Raw genomic sequence first — 18828 nt, 5'->3', positions numbered from 1 at the left:
TTGAACCCGGAAGTCCCCAGAACTGGGTCAATTTTCCAGCCAATGAACGGCATGAGGCCGTTGCTCCTTCAATCCCCCTGCAATGGCACGTGAACTCACTGGTACCTCCGCAGGTGGGAGGAGTGGATAAATCCCTTCCCACTTAGAGCAGGTGAGCGGGCTGTCCCTGGTGTGGACCCACTGGTGCATCTGCAGGTCGCCCACCTGACTGATCCCCTTACCGCACACAGAGCAGATGAACGGCTGCTCCCCAGTGTGGACCTGCTGGTGGGTCAGTACGCTGGAATAATTGATGGATCTCTTTCTGCACTCGGGCAGGTGAAAGGCCTCATCCCTGTGTGGATATGCTGGTGTATCCGCAGGTTGCCCACCTGACTGAATCCTTTCCCGCACACGGAGCAGGTGAATGGCCTTTATCCGGTGTGGACCCACTGGTGAGTCAGCAGGGTGGAAGAATCGAGGAATCCCTTCCCGCACTGAGAGCAGGTGAACAGCCACTCCCCAGTGTGGATCTGCTGATGGGTCATCAGCTTAGCGGAGCAAGCGAACCCCTTCCTGCACTCAGAGCACCTGAACGGCCTGTCCCCTGTGTGGACCCACTCGTGCCCCTGCAGGTTGCCCAGCTGACTGAATCCCTTCCCAGACACAGAACAGGTGAATGGCTGCTCCCCAGTGTGGACCCGCTGATGCTTCAGCAGGGCGGAGGAATCGGTGAAGGCCTTCCCGCATTCGGGGCAGCTGAAGGGCCTCTCCCCCTTGTGGACCCGCCATTGGGCAGCAGTGGGGAGGAGCGGGTAAATCCCTTCCGACACTCAGGGCAGGTGAATGGCCTTTCTCCGTTGTGGACCTGTCGGTGGGCCCAGAGGGTGGACGCATGTGTAAAGCCCTTCCTACACTCGGGGCAGGAGAACGGCCTCTCCCCGGTGTGACTGCATCAATGACTTTCCAGGGCAGACGGGACACGAAAGCCTTTCCCACAGTTGCCACACTTCCATGGTTTCCCCATGGGCCGGAATTCCTCGGGTTTCTCCATGGCTGAAGCTTCAGCTGTACACAAACTCGTGTACAGCCCCTTGCTACCGTGAACTCCTCTTTCCAGGCTGTATAAATATTTCAGGTTCCACACTCAGTGTGCTGCAACACTGGATTTTCTCACCCAGTCCCACTGATGCTGAAAATGTACTGAAACAGGAACCACAAAGCTTTGCTCCATCTCACAGGATCATAGTTTAACATCGTTGCAGCCCCGATGGATTTGAATGACTTGCAGACATTGAAGTGGAAGTGAGAACTGCAGACTCTGGAGAGTCAGAGTCGAAAAGTGCATTGCTGGAAAAGCACAGCAGTTCAGGCAGCATCCACAGAGGAGGAGAGTCAGGCATAAGCCTTTCAACTATTAATTTTGAACATTCAAAAACTCTGTAAGGAGAGATTACAAAACTCATCACTATCAGTCCAAAGTAGAAACTCAGAAAAAGCAATTCCACTTTCTGTGGAACATTCTTTTCTTTTGCTATTCTGAAACATGGAAAGCACCATTCCACGCTCTCTTTCTCCCGCTCTGTTCTCATTCCGCTCTAACTAATTCTCCTGAAGGCGCTGATTCAGGATCTTACGGGGCAGAAAAGCAAAAACATCAAGACTGGCATCTCTTTGAATTTTAGATAACTCCACCTGAAAAGTTAATATCTTTCACAACATTGGGATACTGCTGAGATTGAGCGGGCCTGATTTTGGGAGGCAAAAGCAAGTGTGTAAATTCAGGATGAATCTGCAATGCAGATTCTTGAGAATCAACAGTACACTAAATAGTTAACATCCCCGGGAAGGGGGTTCGGGTGGGTGAATAAGACATCAATGCATTGACACTGACACCAGAGAGAAACTGAAAATACAAACGTGCCAAACGTTAGTGGCAAGACAGAGTTGTAGAGATATCCTAAACTAATCTAGTCCCATTGGCCCATATCCCTCTAAACCATTCCTTTTCATATACCTATCCAGATGCCTTTTAAATGTCATAATTGTACCAGCATCCATCACTTCCTCTGGCAGCTGATTCTTCACACAGACCACCCTCTGAATGAAAATGTTGCCCCTGAGGTCACTTTTAAAACTCCCACCCCCACCATCACCCTAAACCTATTACCCTCTACTTCTGGACTCCACCACCATGATGGAAGATTGAGCTATAGGGAGAGGTTGAATAGCTGGGGCTGTTTTCCCTGGAGAGTTGAAGGCCGAGGGGTGACCGCATAGGCGTTTATAAAATCATGAGGGGCATGGATAGGATAAATAGACAAAGTCTTTTTCCCTGAGGTGGGGGAGTCCAGAACTAGAGAGCATAGACTTACGGTGAGTGAGAAAGATATAAAAGGGACCTAAGGGTCAACATTTTCACACAGAGAGTGGTGAATTTATGGAATGAGCTGCCAGAAGAACTGCTGGAGGCTCATACAATTGCAACATTTAAAAGGCATCTGGATGGTTTAGATATAAATCGGAAAGGTTTAGAGGGATATGGGCCAAGTGCTGGAAAATGGGACTAGATTAGGTTGGAATAACTGTTCAGCATAGACTAGTTGGTCCGAAGAGCCTGTTTACATGCTGTACATCTCTATGACTCTAAATGTCTCTCGGGTCACCCCTCAGCCTCCAGTGCACTAGTGAAAACAGCCTCAGCATATTCACCTCAAATCCTCAAACCGTGGAGACATCCTTGTATATATTTTCTGAACTCTTTCAAGTTACACAATATCCTGTACGGGAGCAATGGGAGACAGAGCAAAGGTGACGTGAGACCAGGAGGGTGCAGGGAAGGTAAGGACACTGTTTAAATTCTTACTTTCGGAGCCCGCAGCCTTTCTCCTGTTCAGGAGCAGCAGGAGACAGAGCGAAGGTGACGTGGAGACCAGGAGGGTACCGGGAAGGTAAAGACTTAGTATGTATTTTGGGCAGCAGCTAAACCCGAGATACTGCACCACCCCTCCTCTGCTAACCAGAAGAAAAAGACTCTGTAAGGTAAGTGTTTTATTTTCGCTTTCTTTTGTTTCATATATTTAAGTGCATTGTTTCGTTTTAGTTAGTTGATTTAATGCTAAGGCTTACAATGGCAGGGGACCTCAAAAACGTGGCATATGCCTCTTGCTTGATGTGGGAGCTCAGGCAAGTGGCTGACGTTCCTTGTCTTGAAAGAAGTGTGTTCAGCTGTAGCTCTTGTTTGACTGCATGATGGCTATGGAGCTGTGGATGGACTCACTGTGGAGCATCCATGATACTGAGGAAAGTGTGGATGGTACGTTTAGTGAACTGGTCATACGGCAGGTTAGAATTGCTGAGGGAGACAGTGAATGGGTGACAAAAAGGCAGAAAAAAAGAGTAGGAAGGCAGTGCAGGTGTACCTTGCGTTTATCTCCCTCCAAAACAGGTATACCGCTTTGGATACTGTTGAGGGAGATGGCTCACCAGGGGAGGGCAGCAGTTGCCAAGATCAGGCACGTGGTGAGAAAAAGACTCGTAAGGCCATAGTATTAGGGGATGCAATTGTAAGGGGAGTAGATAAGGGGTTTTGTGGCTGAAAATGGGACTCCCGGATGGTATGTTGCCTCCCAGGTGCTCGGGTCAGTGATGACACCGATCGACTGCAAAGCATTCTAAAAGGGGAGAGTGAACAGCCAGTTGTCTTGGTACATATAGGCACCAACAATATAAGTAAAAAACGAGATGAGGTCCTGAAAGCAGAATTCAGGGAGCTAGGAGAGAAGTTAAAAAGGAGAACCACAAAGGTAGTGATCTCGGAATTACCACCAGTGCCACTGTTAGCAGCGTAGAAATGAAAGAATAGACAGGATGAACATGTGGCTTGAGGGATGGTGTAGGAGGGAGGGGTTTAGATTTATTGGACATTGGGAGCAGTTCTGGGGAAGGTGGGACTATTACAGACTGGACGGTCGACATCTGAATCAGACTGGAACTAATTTCCTTGGGGGAAGTTTTTGCTACTGCTGTTGGGGAGGTTTTAAACTAATGTGGCAGAGGCAGGGAGCCAGAAGAGAAGACAAGAAGACAGCGAGGTGGAAACTGGAGACTGTAAGAATCATGAAGATAGCATCAATAAGGGGAAGAGTAGGCAGAGAGCAGATGAATGCAAAAGAACTGGTGGCCTGAAGTGCATATACATCAATGCAAGGAGTACAGTGGGTAAGGCAGATGAACTTAGGAGAAAGTGAGGACTGCAGATGCTGGAGATCAGAGCTGAAAATGTGTTGCTGGAAAAGCGCAGCAGGTCAGGCAGCATCCAAGGAGCAGGAGAATCGACGTTTCGGGCATGACCCCTTCTTTAGGAATGAGGAGAGTGTTCCAATCAGGTAGGGAGGAGGGACTTGGGGGAGGGGCATTGGAAATGCGATAGGTGGAAGGAGGTTAAGGTGAGGGCGATAGACCGGAGTGGGAGTGGGGGTGGGAGTGGGGGTGGGGGCGGAGAGGTCAGGAAGAAGATTGCAGGTACCACCCAATGTGCTGCACCCGATGTGGCCTCCTCTATATTGGGGAGACAGGACACCTACTCGCGGAACGTTTCAGAGAACACCTCTGGGACACCCGGACCAACCAACCCAACCACCCCGTGGCTCAATACTTCAACTGCCCCTCCCACTCCACCAAGAACATGCAGGTCCTTGGACTCCTCCATCGCCAGACCATACCTACCTTTTATCTTAGCCTGCTTGGCACACTCTCCTCATTCCTGAAAAAGGGCTCATGCCCGAAACGTCGATTCTCCTACTCCTTGGATGCTGCCTGACCTGCTGCACTTTTCCAGCAATACATTTTCAGATGAACTTAGGGCTTGGATTGGTGCCTGGGAGTATGGTGTTATTGCAATCACAGAGACTTATTTGGGGGAGGGGCATGATTGGTAACTAAATGTTCCAGGAGATAGATGCTTCAGACAGGACAGGGAGGGAAGTAAAAGGGGTGGGTGGGAGGAGTTACATTGCTGGTCAGGGATGATATCACGGCTGTGCTAAGGGAGGACACTATGGAGGGCTTGAGTAGTGAGGCATTATGATTGGATCTGAGAAATAAGAAGGGTGCAGTTACATTGCTGGGGCTGTATTACAGGCCTCCCAACAGTTAGCGCGAGGTAGAAGAACAAATAGGTAAACAGATTATGGAAAGATGTAAAGGCATAGGGTGGTGGTGATGGGAGATTTTAATTTTCCCAACATTGACTGGAATACACTTTGTGTCAGCATTCTGGATGGGGTGAAATTTTTAAGAAGCATCCAGGAGAATTTTCTGGAGCAATATGTCAATAATCCAATGAGGGAAGGGGCCATTCTGAATTTGGTATTGGGGAATGAGCCAGAATGGGACTATAACCTGGTGTTGTGTGATTTTTAACTTTGTACATCCCAGTCCAACACCAGCATCTCCAAATCATAAACTGGGCAAGGCCAATTATATCAAAATTAGGCAGGAGCTGTGAAATGGGGATTGGACACAGCTAATTGAAGAGAAGTCCACATTTGTTATGTGGGAGGCTGTCAAAGATAGTGCAAGATAGGCATGTCCCGTTGAAAGCAAAGGATAGGAAAGGCAATATTAATGAACCGTGGATGACAGGAGAAATCGTATGACTAGCGAAGAGGAAAAGGGAAGCGTACATAAAGTCCAGGCAGCTAAGAACAGAATGGGCCCTGGAGGAATATCGAGAGACTCGGATAAGTCTTAAACGGGATAAAAGGGATCATGAAATAGCTATAGTGAGCAGAATTAAGGAGAATCCCAGAGCCTTTAATTCTTATATAAGAAGCAAGCGGGTAACTAGGGAAAGGATTGGTCCACTAAAGGATAATGAAGGAAGGCTGTGACTCGAACCTGAGAGAATGGGTGAGATGCTGAATGATTACATTGCATCAGTGTTCACAGATGAGGGGTACATGACGAATGTTGAGATTAGAGACAGGAGTTTGATTATTCTGGATCACGTTGACATAAATAAGGAAGATCTGTGGGTAGTCTAGACGTTTTTAAGGTGGACAAATCCCCAGGACCAGATTGGATCTATCCCAGGTTGCTGAGGGAGGCGAGAGACGAAATAGCGGGGCCCTGACAGCTATCTTTGTAGCATTCTTAAACACAAGTGAGGTGCCGGAGGACTGGAAGGTTGCTCATATTGTCCCGTGTACAAGAAGTGATATTCCAGGTAACTACAGACCAATGAGCCTGACATCAGTGGTGGGAAAGTTGCTAGAGAAGCTACTGAGGGATAACATCTACTTATATTTGGAAAAGAATGGGCTTATCAGTATTAGGCAACATGGTTTTGTGTAGGGGAGATCGTGCCTTAACAACTTAATAGAGCTCTTTGAGGAAGTGACCAAGTTGATAGATGAAGGATAGATGCTTGAGTAAGGCGTTTGATGAACAAATAGAGAAAGTGAAGTCACATAGTGTGCAGGGTGTTCTTGCTAGGTGGATAAAGAACTGGTTGAGCAACAGAAGACAGAGAGTAGTAGTTGAAGGGAGTTTCTCGAAATGGAGAAAGGCGACCAGTGTTGTTCCAGAGGGATCAGTGCTGGGGCCATTGTTGTTTGTGATACATAACTGATCTGGAAGTGGGCACTGTTGGTATGATCAGCAAGTTTGCAGATGACATGAAGATTGGTGGAGTAACAGAAAGCATAAGGGACTGTCAAAAAATACAGGAGAATATAGATAGACTAGAGATTTGTGTGGAGAAGTGGCAGATGGAGTTCAATCCAGGTAAATGTGAGGTGATGCATTTTGGGAAGTTTAATTCTAGAGCAAATTATACAGTTATTGGAAGAGCCTTGGGAAAAGTTGATGAGCAGAGAGATCTGAGAGTTCAGGTCCATTGTACCCTGAATGTTGCTACACAGGTGGGTAGAGTGGTCAAGAAGGCATATGGCATGCTTGCCTTCATCGGACAGAGTATTGAGTATAAGACCTGACAGGTCATGTTAAAATTGTACACGACATTGGTTCGGCCACATTTAGAATGCTGTGCAGAGTTCTGGTCATCACATTACCAAAAGGATTTGGAGAGGATGCAGAGAAGGTTTACGAGGATGTTGCCTGGTATGGAAGGTGCTAGCTATGAAGAGAGGTTGAATGGGTTAGGTTTGTTTTCATTAGAAAAAAAGAGATTGAGGGGGGAACCTGATTGAGGTCAACAAAATCATGAAGGGTATAGACAGCGTAGATAGAGATAGGTTTCAAGGTGAGAGGTGAAAAGTTTAAGTGGGATACATGTAGGAAGATCTTTACACAGAGGATGGTAGATGCCTGGAACGCGTTGCCTGCAGAGGTAGTGGAGGCTGGCACGTAGATTCATTTATGATGCTTCTGGACAGATGCATGAGTAGGTGGGGAGCCAGGATGCTTAGTAATTGGGCGACAACTTTTGACAGTGGATTTGGATCGGCTCAGGCTTGCAGGGCTGAAGGGTATGTTCCTGGGGTATAACTTTTCTTTGTTCTTTATCCTTCCGAGGGGGAGTCAGCCCAGAATTGCACACAATATTCCAAGAGTGATCTAACCAATGTCCTGCACAGCCTAAACATAACGTTCCTTCTCCTCTACTCAGAGAATTGGGAAAGTTATCAAAACGTATAAAAGACAACCGAGAAAGAATGGAGGGACAAACCGAAATTTTGAGGGTCAGATTGGAAGCATCAACGCCTCGGGGCGGGGCGGTGGGGATGGGGGGAAAAACAGAATGTGGTGGAGACAAGGCGGGGGAAGAACCGTTGCAGCCAGCTTCAAGATGCAATGAGGGATATTGCATGCACTTTTAACTGATGTATTTAGTTGTGGGGCCCATGTGCATTTTAAAAGTAAAAACAGAAAAGATCTATATCCCACCCCCTTCCCAATTTCTGTCTTTCTGTCCCTCCTCACCCGAGTAATTAACACACATACCTGAGTTTGCAGGGTCTACACCGTCCCTGAGTTCACTCCAGTTGCTACAAGTGAAGAGATTGGCCCCTTCTCTCTCTGCTTCCCACGTCGAGGATTTGCCCAGAGGAGGGAGATTCTTTCTGAAACTGACAAAGCCACTTCCGCGTTGTGACGTCATAATGAGGCGTGGGTCACGGCGAGGTCGACGGCGGAACCCACACTGCGCCTGCTCCGGACGGCCGGATGGCCGGTCCGCACTGCGCCTGCGTTGCTCTGCACTGTAACAGGAGGAGAGTACAGTTTGCAAAAATCCCTTCCTTTCAGAGGAATCCAACAATGTGGAAACAGGTCATTCGACCCAACGAGTGCACATCGACCCTCCGGAGAGTAACCCACCCAGACGCATTCCCCTACTCCTCTGCATTTATCCCTGACTAATGCACCTAACCTACACATCCCTGGACACTATCGGTAATTTAGCATGCCAAACCACAATAACCCGCACATGTGTTATTTCGCACAACCAATATGTCATAACCAGCACATCCTTGGGCACTATGGGTAATTTAGCATGGCCAATTCACCCTAAGCTACACATTCTGGTCAGTATTGGTAGTTTCAGAGAGTAGAGTCAATCAAGAAAACGTCTGTTAGAGCATAGAACTTTGTTTCATTGTAGCTGCTTCTCTAAGTCCCCAGCTTTTTTTTTTATTCCAGTAATATTAAATCAAACTGAAATAAAACCTGAGCTGAGAGAACTGGCCACTCGCCTTTCATTGTACAACTGTTAAAAAAAAATCAAGGTTTCCCCTGGTTGTTGAGTCAGGCTGTGTCTATTCACTATTTCGGCACCACTGCCTTTACAAACCCTTTTGAAAAAACAAAACAATGACAACACAACACTGTTAAAGAGACAGAATTGTCCCAATAGCATGCAGTCTGTGTTGTTGTTGAGACAGATGTCTTGAAGTTTATTAACAACACTCAATATTGCAAGACCTCAGGCTGAGACACATGTGGGTTCTGTGCTTTCTGATGCATCACATGACTATAACATGACATGAGGCTGACTGCATGATCACACATTGCACTCTGACTACTGAGGTGAAGGAAGAACCTTTGCAGTGGAATGTCGCACATTGTGAGGTGATCCTTCTGCCCAAAATGTGCATGTTCTTTCTGTGAGCCATACATTGCTACAAGAGACTTCATCCTCGTGTTTTCAAAAAGGAAGGAGCCGGAACATGAGTTTTAATCTTTCAAAATGTCAGAGGTTCTTAAATGGCCACAGCAGACTTCAGGATATTCCTCTCTTCATGGAAGCAGGGATACAAAAGACAGGGATGTATAGGCTGCTTGGTTTAACATCAGTCACGGGGGAAAATGCTGCAATCAGTCGTGAAGGAAGACAAATTGTGACACTTATAAAATCTAGTTACAATCAGACAAAGTTGACATTGCTTTGCAAAAAGGGCCCATTTAGTAGGAGTTTTATTTTTGGGAAAAAAAGCAACGTGGATCATTCAATTTGATTTTCTTTGCTTTATTCTTGTTGCATGTACCTCAGTACAGTGAAAGTGCAGACAGGTTATGTAACACAAGATGCATTAGGTTAATAGAACAGTGTGAGGAATGAATGTTAAGACTGCAGAGAGGGCGCAGAAAGGGTGAGATCGATATTAAATTTGAAATTTGAAGTTTCCATTCAGTAGTCCAATAGCAGAAGGGAAAAAGCTGTTCTTGAACCTGTTGGTCCATCTGTATAAGCTTCTGTATCTTCTGCCCGATGGAAGAGATTATAACTGGAGTGGGAGGGGTCTTTGATAATGTTGGCTGCTTTCCTGAGGCAGCAGGAAGTACACGTTGAGTCAATGGATAGCAGATTGGCTTCTGTGGTAGACTGGGCTGGGTTTGAAACTTTCTGTAGTTTCTTATGGTCCTCGGCAAAGCAGTTGCCATACTAAGCCACGATGCATCTGGATAGAATTCTTTCTTCGTTGCATCTTTTAAATTCGTAAGTCTTTATAGCTATGCTGAACCTCCTTAGCCTCCTGAGCTAGGATAAGTGAGCGATCGAAGGTCTGACAGTTGGAGTACAATGTTAATAAATGTGAAGTCATCAATTTAAGTAGAAATAAGAGTAAAAATGACTATTACGTGAATGGTATAAAGTTGCAGCATGCTGGTGTGTAGACGGACCTGGGTGTCCTTGTGCATGAATCACAAACGTTTGGTTTGTAGGTACCAAAGGTAATTAAGAAGGCAAATATAATTTTGCCCTTCATTGCTAAAAGGATTGAGTTTAGATGCAGGGAGGGTATATTGCAGCTGTATAGGGTACTGGCCACCCCTGAGTCCTGCCTGCAGTTTTAGTTTCTTTGCTTAAGAAAGCATGTACTGAAACTGGAGGGTGTGCAGAGGAGGTTCACGAGTTGATTCCAGGGTTGAGGTGATTGGCTTATGAAGACAGTCTGAGTAGACAGTGATTATATTCATTGAAATTTAGAAGAATGAGGTAGGATCTTATAGAAACATATAAAAGTATGAAGGGAATAGATAAGACAGGTGTGGGGAGAATTTTGCCATTGGTGGTGAAACTGGGACAAAAGGGCATTGTCTCAAAATTAGTGGGAACAGAATTGAGAAAACCTCTTTGCCTGGAGTGTTGTCAATCTGTGAAATTCCTTGCCCAGTGAAGTACTTGAGGCTTCCTCAGTAAATGTTTTTAAAGCTAAGATAGATAAGTTTTTAAACAACGATGGAACTAAGGGTTATGGCGAGAGGGTTTGGAAGTGGAGCTGAGGCCATGAAAGGATCACCAACGACAATATTGAATGGTGGAAGTGGCTCGAAGGGCCAGCCCGCTCACTCCTGCTCCTAGTTCTTATGAAGTAGAGGAGCCCATGGATGTCCTTCTATTCCAGAAGTCATTTGGCATGGTGCCCCATTGATAGTCATTATTTCAAATAAGAGCTCATCATTTTCAGGTCATTTAACAGTGTGGATAGAGCATTGTTGAATGAACAGGAAATAAAGTCGTCAAAATGTTTAGGGTAGACAAGAGGCGATGAATGGAATACAATGCAAGGTCTTCAGTTTTTTTTCCCCCAATGTCTGTTCACAGCTTTGATGAAGAAAGCATATGCAAAGGTTTTTAATTTGGTGATGGCCCAAAACAGGGTAGGAAACTTAAGTACAAATAGAGCATAAGGAATCTGTAAAGTGTCATTTACAGGTCAAGCGGGTTGGGAACATGCTAGGTAGGAGTTTAATGAAGGAAAAATCTGTCCAACTTAGCAGGGGCAATGGAAAGGCAGCACGGAGAGAGGCTGCAAAATACCAGAAGTAAAAGAAGGATTCGGGCACGTGATTAAGTTAGCATAAAGGCACGCGCAAGGGATTAAGGCAAAAACTAAAATACTGTTGTTTGTGGTAAGGGGGTGGAACATAAAGTCAAGATGTTTTCCTCCATTTGTCAGTGGTTTTGGGGAGACCAACAGACTTGGTCTCTTCACTTAAGAAAGGATGTAAATACATTCAAAGTGGTTCAGAGCTGATTTACTCAACTTACAATTGGGGACAAGGAGATGCCGGGTTGGTCTTGCATCAGTTAGAGCTTAGAAGAATCAAATGGTTTGATAGAGGTATATAACATCCCGAGAGGACTTAACAATGTGAATGTATAAATCCCTTTGTGCCAGACACGAGAAATGAGTGGACACAGTTAACAAATGGGTGTCCACTCATTTAAGGTAGGAGAGTTTTGTTTTTCTCTCAGGGGTTCCCGAGTCTTTGGAATTCACTTCTTCAGTGAACAGCGTGGGGTGATGGCATTGTGGCTAGCACTGCTGTTTCACAGCATCAGGTTCGATTTCATCCTTTGGCGACTGTCTATGAGGTTTTGCGCATTCTGCTCCCCTGTGTCTGCGTGGGTTTTCTCCGGGGGCTCTGGCTCCTCTCATATTCCAAAAAATATGGGGGTTAGGGTGGATTGGCTGTCAGAGATGTAGGGTTACAGGGATGGGATATTGATGTGGGGCGGTCAGTCAGTGTAAACTCGACAGGCTGAATGGCCTGCTTGCACTCTGGAGGGATTCGGGAACTGCCTGGTGTCTGTAACTGAACAGATGACACATGGGCACTTTCTTCGTCCACTGCTTTTATTCAAGCTTGCAGAGCCATTTCCATAAGATGGCAACAAACTCCACAAATAATAAAATATATCAGTTTTATGTAAAGTTGTGTAAATTGAAGAGCAGTTTACATATACCAATCAATAGTATGCACTTGTTTTAAGGTTATGAACAATCAATTACAATTGATGGATTTGGTTATTTCATTGGTCTTAACTGATCATATTCAAGCATCTAAACACTTGCCTAATTGCAACATTCAATATGTACATAGTACTTTTTTAATTAACTTGAACACTGACTTGTGACCTCTTCATTGTTGTCGAAGTTCCTTATTTGTCTCACATCGTCAAGGTTTTGCTTTGTCGCATGTCTTCCTGGCGTTTTGCAGTCAGCATCTTATATTCTGACCTGGTCAACATTTTGCCTTCCAAGTCTGCACTGAGAATTTCATAAGAAATCTCAGCGTGTGGTGAGTGTGTGGAACTCACTACCACAGTGAGAGGTCGGGGTGAAAGGCATTACAACCAAGGGGAAGCAAGCCAACAGAAACGAGTGTCACTGTCACCGAATTGACAACACAGTGAAATTAAAACATGCAATATCCCTCAAAATGTCTCAACTGTTCCTAACCAGACTTGATGAAGAACAGATATTGCACACAAAAATTGTAATTTGAACAAAAATTAACAATAGTAAATACTGCAACTTTACTAGGGCAAGGTTAAACAAGATAACCGAATTAATAGCAACGATTTCAGCCTTTTGATCATGCCCCCCACTGTTTCATACACAGAGACTAAAGTGGCAAATTAATAGAAAAGGTAAAACAAAGAATTAGCCATTCAATGAAACAGTTTCCAACAATGGATTGCCAAGTCTTTTGTCAATCCTTAGATGATGAGTTGTTTGTAGGCACATAACTCTGAAGTCTTTGCTGAATGTGAATGGACGCCCCGAAGTATTCATCCATTTCTTACAACCTGGACTCATTCCCAGAAAGAGACAAGGATTCTTTAACTGAATAGAAAAAATACTAGAGTCAAACAGCCAGTTGCCAAAACTTCCAAAATCTGAAGCAGCCGGTCAGCAGCGATTTCCTCTCTTTGTTTAAAAAAGAGAATTAACATTATCTGTGGCTGGCTTCTTAAAAATAGTCCTCTCTCGAATGACTAACTCAATAAGACTGAGGTGGGTGCTGCAGGTGCTGGAGATTAGAGTCAAGATTAGAGTGGTGCTCGGAAAGCACAGCAGGTCAAGAAACATCTGAGGTGCAGGAAAATCAACATTTATGGCAAAAGCCGAACAACCAACCAGCTGGCAGCCCTGGACAAGGCAAGACACATTGAGTGCATTGAAAATGGAGGTGGATAGGTTCTTGATTGCAGATCAAAGATTACAAGGAGAAAGCAGGAGTGTGGGGTTGAGAAACTTGTCAGCTATGCTGAAATGGTGGTAGAGTCATAGAGTCAGGGAGATGTTTAGCCCGGAAACAGAACCTTTGGTCCAACTCACCCATCCCTACCAGATATCCGAACCTAATCTAGTTCTATTTGCCAGCACTTGGTTCATATCCCTCCCAACGCTTCCTATTCATATACCTATCCAGATGCCTTTTAAACGTTGTAGTTATACCAGCATCCACCACTTCCTCCGGCAGCTCATTCCATACGCGCACCACCCATTGCGTGAAAATGTTGCACCCTAAATCCCTTTTAAATCTCATCCCTCTCACTAGAAGCCTATTCTCTCTAGCTCTGGAGGCCCCTTACCTTTGTCTATTTGCCCTATCCATGCCACTCATGATTTATAAACCTCCACAAGGTCAACCCTTAGCTTCTGACGTTCCAGTGAAAAAAGACCCAAACTATTCAAGTTAGAACATAGAAGAATACAGCGCAGTACAGATACACCTCTATCAAGTCACCCCTAAGCCTTCTTTTCTCCAATGAAAACAACCCCACGTGCCTCAGCCTTTCCTCATACGATCTTTCTACCATACCAGGCAACATCCTGGTAAACCTCCTCTGCACCCGTTCCAGTGCCTCCACATCCTTCCTATAGTGTGGCGACCAAAACTGCACACAATACTCCAGATGTGGCCGCACCAGAGTCTTATACAACTGCAACATGACCTCAGGACTCCGGAACTCAATTCCTCTACCAATAAAAGCCAGTACGCCATCTGCCTTCTTCACCGCACTATTTACCTGGGTGGTAAATTTCAAAGGTCTGTGTTCTACCCAAAACGTTGACTTCTCTATCAGCAAAGATTTACCACAATGTTGCCGGGGATTGGAGGGTTTGAGCTAGAGGGAGAACTTGAATAGTGGACAAGGTAATTGCGCGTCATCTAACTTCGTTGGCGTGGGACGTAAAATGATGTAAACTGGATTCACAGGAATGTCGTCATGAAGGGACTAATTGCTTCCGAACATTCAACAAAATTAGAATCCTTAGCAGATATTAGCCGGATATTTTACATTTATTGTTTCTAATCCACAACTAATTAAGTATTTAAACGGCTGTTAAACAATTTATGCTCACTATCTCTGAATTAGTTGATTCTGACTAAAATAAAGCACAAAGCACAATTTCTGTGACGATGGATGTTTTAAAATCAACTTTCCCTCTAACTGTTTACCGTCACTTCCTCCTGGTATGTCGGTGTCGCTGTTAAAGTTAGGATTATTTCCCATATCTAATTGCCCATCGATTCAATGCCTTCATAAGCCTTTTCACGAGGATATTTACCTTCAATTAGATTGAGGTTGGTCAGCAATCACTTGTACGCAGGATGGCAGGTTGCCTTGAGTATAGAGCATTCATGAACCAGAATTGTGCTTCTCAGTAATTGAGGATAGCGTTTTAGTTTATATTTCAGAGGGGAATAACAAACTTTAATACTTATGTGTAAACCCCCATGTTTACTATGTAACCTTTCGAACGTTTGTCTGTGCATTGGTAGCGGGAAAATCTTTTTAACAAGTTACAGTGAGATGACAACAGGCCACCTCATCATGTCAAATAAAATGACAACTGATCCTTTTTTTTTCATGCGGACCCACGTCTGTAAGTTATTCTAATACACTCACCTTTTCCTCTATCTTGATGTGTCATGTCTCCTTCCTCGTGCCTTTTGAACTTTTATTTCCCCTGGAAACGGTGTGATAATATCCAATCATGTGGACCGCCCTATCTGACCAGGTGCATACATAATCTTTTTTTCGTCACGTACAGAAATTCTTTAACTGGAACAGGCATCAGCCATAATCCATTATTTTACACTTTTGTACTATTCTTTATAAGTTTCATTTTATGAAATATTTCGAATGTGGTATTTTTCTGGGAAGCTGTTTTTGTTTTCAAAACTAACTTTGTTCTGCTTTGCTGACTAGTTGGAGCAATTACTCTTTTATCTAATACATACGTAAAGTTCTATGTTCTAAGTGTGACGATGCTGCTTTGTTAACAGTTTTAGGTTGCCCTTGTTTCAGAGGGGTCGCAAATGCTTAGATTCTGAAATGTCTGAGTTTGTCTACTTGACGAAGCTTTTCAGTTTTAAAACAAACAATGAATGCTGAGTCGCCACTTCTCCAAGCTCAGCTTTTCTCTGGTTTGGATTGTTTTGATTTTGTTTTTTTACAATCTGACTGTTCAGAACTGCTGCTCACTTGTTAGCTTTGGATCCATAAGAAGATGCTACACGAAAGATGTTCCAAGCTGAATCGCTCTGCCATCTCACTCTCCTGTAATGTTTATGTTTGGTTTAACCTTCCTTTAAGGGTGCATACATGAGGATCAGTGGTCGGCACAACATCGTGGGCTGAAGGGCCTGTTCTGTGCTGTAGTGTTCTATGTTCTATGTTCCTTGCCGAAGGGTGCTTATGGGATTGTTGCAGGAATTTGGAACAACATCAATACATTGGGGTAGTGTGTTGAGTTTTTAAATAGTGGAGTTAGACTATATTCTGTTCTCTTGTGTCTATGTTTCTTTCGGTAAATAAATTTAGTTCATTTAAAACTAAGTGGTTTGGCCAGTTGCATCACTCCTGGAACATCCACTCTACACCTGCTTAAAACAACGAGCAAAGTTAGACAATAGACAATAGGTGCAGGAGTAGGCCATTCTGCCCTTCGAGCCTGCACCATCAATCAATATGATCATGGCTGATCATCCTTAATCAGTATCCTGTTTCTGCCTAATCTCCATAACCCTTGATTCCACAATCCTTGAGAGCTCTATCCAAATCTTTCTTAAATGAATCCAGAGACTGGGCTTCCACTGTCCTCTGGGGCAAAGCATTCCACACGAGCCACCACTCTCTGGGTGAAGAAGTTTCTCCTCTTCTCTGTCCTAAATGGTCTACCCCGTATTTGTAAACTGTGTCCTCTGGTTCGGCACTCACCAATCAGCAGAAGCATGTTTCCTAACTCCAGAGTGTCCAATCCTTTAATAATCTTATATGTCTCAATCAGATCCCCTCTCAGTCTTCCAAATTCAAGGGTATACAAGCCCAGTCGCTCTAGTATTTCAGTGTAAGGTAATCCCGCCATTCCAGGAATTGACCTCGTGAACCTACGCTGCACTCCCTCAATAGCCAGAATGTCTTTCCTCAAATTTGGAGACCAGAACTGCACACAGTACTCCAGGTGTGGTCTCACTAGGGCCCTGTACAGCTGCAGAAGAACCTATTTGCTTCTATACTCAATCCTTCTTGTTACGAAGGCCAGCATGCTATTAGGCTTCTTCACTACCTGCTGTACCTGCATGCTTACCTTCATTGACTGGTGCACAAGAACACCCAGATCTCTCTGTACTGCCCCTTTACCTAAATTGATTCCATTCAGGTAGTAATCTGCCTTCCTGCTCTTGCCACCAAAGTGGATAACCATACATTTATCCACATTAAACTGCATCTGCCATGCATCTGTCCACTCACCTAACTTGTCCAGGTCACCCTGTAATCTCCTAACATCCTCATCACATTTCACCCTGCCACCCAGCTTAATTTCATCAGCAAATTTGCTAATGTTATTGCTAATACCATCTTCTATATCATTTACATATATTTTAAAAAGCTGTGGTCCCAGTACTGATCCCTGCGGTACCCCACTGGTCACTGCCTGCCATTCCGAAATGGAGCCTTTTATCACTACTCTTTGTTTCCTCTCAGCCAACCAACTTTCAATCCAAGTTAGTACTTTGCCCCCAGTACCATGCGCCCTAATTTTGCTCACTGACCTCCTGTGTGGGACTTTATCAAAAGCTTTCTGAAAGTCCAGGTACACTACATCTACTGGATCTCCCTCGTCCATCTTCAGAGTTGCATGCTCGAAAAGTTAGGGCCTAAGCTACTTTCTTGAAATGTTTTGACGGGACCTGGACTGATCCATAACATGAGTGAGTGATATGACTCATACCTTTTTCTGAACAGACTTCTATTCCAACTGAGTACTTCTGCAAAAACAATTTACAATAGTGCCTTGTGACATCTCGATTAGTAATTAAAATGAGAACCTACAATTTCATGGAACAATGGGGAAGCAAAAAAAAAACAAACAATAACTGAACCAAGAAAACAACCGGTTTAATAATCTGAATTGGCTCTTACTGTCAGTAGTAAAACGTACTGACAGTAGCCGTCAGATTCCGGACTTTATTGTTGCCTCCCAAAAGGTGCTTCCTTGAAAGCAATTAAATTCAACGCCCATCATTCTTTTCTTCAAATTCAACAAATTGTTTTGTCTGAAATACAAGAAATTAACGCAGTGCAATGTTATGCAAGTATTTGCTTTCCAACATTTTTTTGAAAGAATAGTGTATTTATTCGATCACCATTTGTGGAATGAATGATTTGAATATTGGTGGAGATTGTGGCAGGGAAGGGTGTACCACTCGCTGATAAACTGGTGTTACACTATTATTTTATAGGCAATGATAATCGAGGAAGAAAGAATGAGAAGTTACCCGAGGACATTGCACCTTTCAGCTATTGGCGTTACATAGATCTTTGCTATTAATGAGACAGTTTTGAAATTATGTCGTTGTTATTATGCTGGAAATCGCGACAATCAGTTTGCAAGCAAAGAAGAAAAAAATCCATATTGTTGATTGGATATTCTGATTTTACGCTGTTTATTGAGAATCAGTATCAACATTGTACCAGACGGACTTTTCCTTGGAGGTGAACAAGTAGTATAGGTCATGAGTTAACATTTCATCTAGATGGTCGATAAAGCAGTGGGAGTTATGGGTGCAAAACTCGATTGCATCTTATTGCATGTAAAAATCAATTTTCAGACCAACAAAAAATCTTTCCTGGAAATACATGAATGAATCAGATTTATTTAAAACAAACATTCTGATGGCTTTCGACTTTTGGATTTTTATTGAATTCAAATTTCCCTACTTCTCATGATGGCGTTTAGACACATGCCAGTACAGCATCATCAAGTCAAGGTTTTGGATGACTTGCTCAGTGACATCACAACTTCTCGGCAGCTGTGTAGTTCCTCTTTTGTGTGTCTTCATCGAAATTTCATGTCACATAGCGGGAATGGAGCTCTGTTCATGGACATCCCTGAACGAGTGCGCACGCAGCGTTTTGGATGTCAACAAAGACCGTCTTTCATTGAGGAAACAGGTATCTCTGGTCAGTTATGGATTATGCTCAAACCGCCTAACTCGGCAGGAAGGCCCTTATGTCAATAATTTTCGATTGAACAAATACCAGTTGAACCAATGGGGCTACTTCATTTTTTGTTC

The sequence above is a fragment of the Chiloscyllium plagiosum genome, chromosome 50 (genome assembly GCF_004010195.1).
Source record: "Chiloscyllium plagiosum isolate BGI_BamShark_2017 chromosome 50, ASM401019v2, whole genome shotgun sequence".
Classification (NCBI taxonomy): domain Eukaryota; kingdom Metazoa; phylum Chordata; class Chondrichthyes; order Orectolobiformes; family Hemiscylliidae; genus Chiloscyllium; species Chiloscyllium plagiosum.
This window is presented reverse-complemented; position numbering follows the sequence as displayed.